The sequence below is a fragment of the Hordeum vulgare genome, chromosome 5H (assembly GCF_904849725.1).
Source record: "Hordeum vulgare subsp. vulgare chromosome 5H, MorexV3_pseudomolecules_assembly, whole genome shotgun sequence".
Classification (NCBI taxonomy): Eukaryota; Viridiplantae; Streptophyta; class Magnoliopsida; order Poales; family Poaceae; genus Hordeum; species Hordeum vulgare.
The window spans coordinates 510,976,761-510,982,765 of NC_058522.1; the positions used below are offsets into that span (position 1 = coordinate 510,976,761).

At 47.1% G+C, this 6,005-nt stretch overlaps 1 long non-coding RNA gene across 1 annotated transcript; it reads left to right on the forward strand.

The window, feature by feature from the left end:
* The first annotated feature begins 5,137 nt into the window (after positions 1-5,137).
* On the forward strand, positions 5,138-5,558 carry LOC123451866. Its single transcript, XR_006632513.1, has 2 exons — positions 5,138-5,236; positions 5,327-5,558. It is a non-coding gene; the product is annotated as an uncharacterized LOC123451866 (long non-coding RNA).
* Positions 5,559-6,005: the final 447 nt, after the last annotated feature.

Below are 6,005 nucleotides of genomic sequence, written 5' to 3' on the forward strand. Positions count from 1 at the left end.
GAGAACTGTGGTTCTTTATTACCCCCTCCGTAAGCATTTAGATCATTAAAATAGTGATCTAAATGCTCTTATATTCGAAAGTACTTATGTGATCCCGAGCTTCAGTGATCCCGGATGAACAATAAAATCCGAAAAAATACTAAAAAAGTTTTTAAAAAATCTGATTTTTTTTTACAGGAAACTTTGATGTTTTTCTACATGCATGCAATTTTTCATGATGAAATGATATTTGTGAAGTTGTGGGCGAAAAAACAAAAATGATGTTCTAAAGTGCTTTCAAAAACACTTTTCTGGAACATCCATTATGTTTTCTTTTCCCACACCCAGGGCTCAGCCTGGACGTGACGAGCGGGCTTTCGGCCCGGCTCGTAGCCCGTTATGGACCGGATCGCACGGGCCCGGCTCGTGAAATAATATGGCCGGTCCGGTCCGTGAAAAAAAGACTAAAATTTGGTCTGTCCGGTCCGGTGCAAACTCGTTCCGGCCCGGAGGACCGAAGGACCAGCCCAACAAAACTAATGAAGAGAGATTCAACCCATAAAGACTACGCGTGCGTGCGCTGTGTGACCTAACTGCTGCTCTCTCTCCCTCGTCCATGCCCAGGACGCCGCCGCGTGACTTCATCTTCCTCTTCCCTGCTCTCCCCTCCTTTCCCCGGCGCCACTGCCTCGCGTCGCCGCTCCTCCGCGGGCTGCTCGCCCTCTCATCCGTGCGGTCGTGCATCTCCCTCTCTCTCCCGTGCCTTTCCCTTGTGCCCTCGCGCCCCGGCCACCGCGCCGCCGCTTCTCAGGTGTGTCTTCTCCGTCTCCGGCCATCGTGTTGTTGTCCCGACCACCGCTCCGACACCCTGGGTCCACATGACAGTCACCGGACGTCGTTGGACCGTGAGGATCGGCGGTCCGCACCGAGCTTTACATCTGCCGGTCCGGTCCCTGAAATCAGGACCACCGGGCTGCTCGGTCCGGTCCGGACCGGACCGTCGGCGGCCAGTTGAAACGTCAGCTCGGACCGCGACTGGACCGGCTCGGACCGTGTCCATCCTGACCCACGGCCGTCTTTAGGAATTGAGGGGGGTGCGAAATGAAAATGATGCCTTGAAATCTGAAAAATTCTTGTAACTAAAGTACTCTAAAGGATGTCATACAATATGTGAAATATAAACCTGCTTGGTCTTAATACCTAACTATCTTCATTAAATATATGGTATGTCATACAATATGTGAAATATATCTGATACTCCTAACCTTTGATTAATCTGCAAATTAATCATAATTGTTAGAAACTAATTAGTAGATTAGTTTATTAGCAAAGGGATGTGTCCAACCCTGAACATGCGTGTCTCTTCTCTCTCTCTATTGCTAACACGCACCTGTTCTGGAGGGATGCCTCTGAACAGATATCTCTTCTTCGCACCTCTTTCAGATGTATATATACTTGAGAATCAATAGAAACACGACTAATCGTCCATTCACTTTCATTCAATCTCGTTTTACTTTAACACGTTGTCAGCACTTTGCCCTAACCTAGAGCGATTAGGCACCAGGAACGAGAAGAAAGGAGGCCATCCCTTGCCTCGACGGAGACGGCCACCGGTCGGTGCGTAACATGGCCATCCCGCCCACGAGCATCAAGGCGCGGCCTCGACCTCTCCCACCGACGCACCAACCAGACAACGCCCACGGCTTAGCCATGGCCCTCGGCCTCGGCGCAGAGGCATCTCCAACTGACTGCTTCCATCACGGAGCGCGCGATGGCCCTCGACTCTGTCGCTTCTTCCCCAGGCGCGGCGGCCTTCATCTGAGACACCGCCTCTTCCGATGCGGCACCCTGGCAGCACAGGCGTCCAACGGTCGGGATGAGCGACCGCACTCTACAGCGACGCCCCCCGGCGAGCGTATTTGGCGACGGCTCCCCAAGCCCTCCGGATCGAGCAAATCTTCAGTACGGACGAAACGAGGCCCAACCAAGAAGCTGGATGACGGTGAGAGATACATGATTGAAACAGTCTCAAATGTCGGGCAAGCAATTGCTCCCACAGATGTAAAGCAGAAGTTTGTGAAGGCATGCAGAGTTGTTGTAAGGGACCACATCCCTATCACCACTCGAGAATGGATTAAGCCAAGGGAGGAAGGAGTCTCATATGTCGGCACAGCAGCCAAAGAAAACCTTTGGAGAAAGCTCATGCTTCATTTCACCCTGTCGGCGCCAGAGGTGGATCCAGATGAGGAGGAGCCAAATGAGGAGGAAATGAAGAGGTGAAAAGAGGCCCTAGAGAAAAAAGTCAAGGAGTGGGCTCTTAAGAAGATGGCCGATCTATTCAGGGGCTGAAAAAAAAGATTGCACCAGGATTTTATCTTGAAAGATAAGACTCCAGATTTCGATCACGGCTATGAGAAGATTAAAGACTACTGGCCGAATTTGTGGCGTACAAGAAATTGAAGGACGCCTTGAAAAAGTCTGCAACAAATAGGATGAATGCAGGTAAGAAGAAGTACCACCATATTATGGGGCCTGGTGGCTACGGCGGTAAGATGGCTAAGTGGGAAGAACTTGAGGCATCATTTCTGGACAATAATATCACTCCACAGCCCTTAAGATGGCTCGAACGGGTAAGAAACTGGTTTTACGGGCAGGGGGGCTTGTTGGACGCAGAAGGGAAGACAATATATAACCAAAGACACAAATATAATCCCCTATCCATCGAGGAGATTAGACATGCAGTACAGGATGTTGAAGAGGGACAGTTCTTACCCGATAGAGAGAACGACGAGCTCACACGCGCCCTTGGGAATAAGGAACACAAAGGGTGAGCACGAGGCTTACCAGGCTCCCCGCCGTGGATTCTTGCGTTCTCCGAGGAAAGGAAGAGATTTATCGATAGAAGCCATCACAGGAGAAAGGAAAAGGAGACACGTGATAATTAAAGCGGCTGAGGCACACCGGCTGCATAATCTAGAAGAAGCAGTAAAGCGGCTGCAGCAGGATCAAATCGACAGAGAACAAGGTAGCGGCCAATCTCAGCGGCTCATGATAGAAGCTGCATCGAATCGGAAAAGCAGTGTCGCTTCCATGCAGCTCCAAGATGATGGTGATGATGCACTAACGACGGATCCTCCTCGTCGCTACCCAGTGGATGATATCACAGAGAGCACACCTTGTGAGCTAAAGGTGAAACTTGCTAACTTAAGGTTGACGGTGGCGGTCGGCATGGCCATACCAATTGGACATAATCCAACTTGGCATTGCTCTCCAGTTCCAGAAGATTACGCTGTCGTCGCGGTGGATGAAGTGATGAAAGATTATGAGGAGCTGAAGCTCGACCACCCTACAGGTGAAGATAGGGATTTGACTCAACTTGGAGAAGTCAAGAAACAAACCGTTGTATGGCCAAAGGAGGACATCTTGCTTCCAAATTGGACGCCAAGGCCACCGACTCCTCATAGCAGCAATCCTTCTTCGCCTCCACCTCACCAGTCTCCACCGTAACCGTCGTCTTCGCCGCCTCACCAGTCTCCAGCGCAACCGTCTCCACCGCCCCGTCAGCCGTCTCCGTCCACTGAGGATCAGAGCAAAAAAGCGGAAACGTACCACCACTAATAGTGGCGGCAGAAAGTTCCGATCACCGAAACGTAAGTTGTCACCCCTCCCAAAAGTACCTCATATGGATATGGAGAAGAGACCTTGAGACTATACTGGAGAGGACAATATTAAGAGGGCAGACGCCCAGCATCAACAGTGGAAGGCTGAAGTGGCTAACAAGAAGAAGCCGGAAGAACCATAGTACCCGAACACCCCAGAAGATCACGGCGCGTGCGTGAAAATGCTGAAAAACCTTGCAGATCCCCCGCCATCGTTGCCAGCAGACTATGAACGCTCTATTCCCAAGTCGACTCAGGCAAAAAAGAGCGGTTGAACAATAGTACGTCCAGCGGGAAATCAGTTGCCCAGCTCGGACAACAGAAAAAACAATCGCGCCCCCGCTCAAAGTGTATTCCGATACAAAGGTGTGCTCGAGTGGAGCTGCGGTCAAACAGAGGAATGATGAAACAGCTGCTATCGATCCGGAGTTTGTTGCAATATACGTAGAAGTGGCCAAGGCTCAAGGCATGTCTATTTCAGAGTACTTAGACCATCTGCAGGAATTCGCTGACGTAACATACGTGTACCGGTACGAGTCTCCTTTCGTCAAATCTGAGTTAGTCAACAAGCTACCAACCAAAATGCGAAGATTGCATGCCTAGTACATGCAAGCATGTACTAAACATCAACACTGGATCTACGTTGCATATGAAGACGAGCATTTCTGGAGTGGACGAGACGTGCTAATGATTGAATTCGACGAATTATTTCAGTTATACAAACAAGGCGCCCTCGACAAATCTATCATCAGTGTCTTTTTTTTGTAAGTATTATTAATTTATATCATTAAGTTTTACTCAGCTCGTTCTTGCATGTATAATCTTACTCATCACTATATTAATTTTGCAGAATGAAGATTCTCGAATGCAAAAGAGGACAAATGTATGACATTGGGTTCATTAACCCATATTACAATCATCATCAAAGTCTCGCAACGAATCCCCGCAAGACAGAGAATAACTTGGTACAAGGGTTAAGGTTTTGCAGTACCAAAAGGGAAATATTATTTCCTTACAACTTCAAGTGAGTGTTACTATACACACATTCTATTTTCGTTTACTCGATGTTATTATAAGTGTACATATAATTGACTCGTTATGCGTGCGCAGATTCCACTTTATTTTATTAATCATTGTACCTGACGAGGGACAAGTAATAGTCATGGACCCGAAACCCACACCCCTCATTGAATGGGCGAACATGTAGGAATGTCTCCAGAGGTAATTTTAATAATTATGACACTATATCGGCAACTTCTCGTTCATTTTCTGATAGCAAGGAATTAATATAGAACTCCTTTATTCATTTCCTTTTCTTGGCAGGGCTTGGAAACGGTTCACCGCCAAGGCTCGAGGTGATTGGAAGTCAGAGCTTACATTTAAACAAATAGATGTAAGTAACTACTAGCTAGATCCGCACATCTCTTTATTCTAGTTTCAATCCCATTATAATTCTTGATTATGTTTTTGATTGAACTCTGTTCTCGTAAAGTGCTTGAGGCAGGAACACGGGAACAATTTATGTGGATCTATGTTTGCGAGTTCATTCGACAGACAACCCATCAGAAGGGCAAAACCCGAGACATAAAAAAACCGAAGTACGATAAACAATACTCACAACTTTATTTTATTACCGTGAATTGTGTTTGTTTTCATTGATATATATATTGACCCCTTCTTTAAATTAGATCGAACAGTTGCGGGACGGTCTTCTACCACAGAAACGTGTATGAGCAATTCAAGAGGAAATTGCCGGATTCTTAGATGCAGAGGTCCTAGATGTTAAGGGAGAATAGTATTGTCATTCGACGGAAATGATATGAAATGATATAGTGTAAAAAAGATGCATACATGTGCATGTAACTTGTGTCTACATTTTATAAATATGTTCGACAAAGCACGACGGATGAGATGGTGTAATATATTTGTGTCGATGTGCAATATAGTTGTTCCTTTATTGTTGTGTATGTACCATCCAATTTAGTGCAAAACAAGAATTAAAAAATGCCTAAAACAAATAAATGGAAAAATAGAGGGCAGCAAAATAGCCCATCCAATTTAGTGCAAAACCTTAAATCCAAAAATTGCTCAGAAAAAACAACAAAGAAATAGCCTCGGTTCGTAATACGAATCGGGACTAATACCCCTCCCCCCTCGCTCCCAGCCCCGCCACGTGAAAGGCCATTAGCCCCGGTTCAGGGCCGAACCAGGGCTAGCATTAGTCCCGGTTCGAGAACCGGGACTAATGGCTCAACCGGACCGGGCTAAAAGCCTTTTTTTACTAGTGTAGTGGGTGCCCGCCACGTCGGCAAGCCACACGTGCATTTGGTATGGTGGATATGGTAGAATATGATTGTATTTGCACGC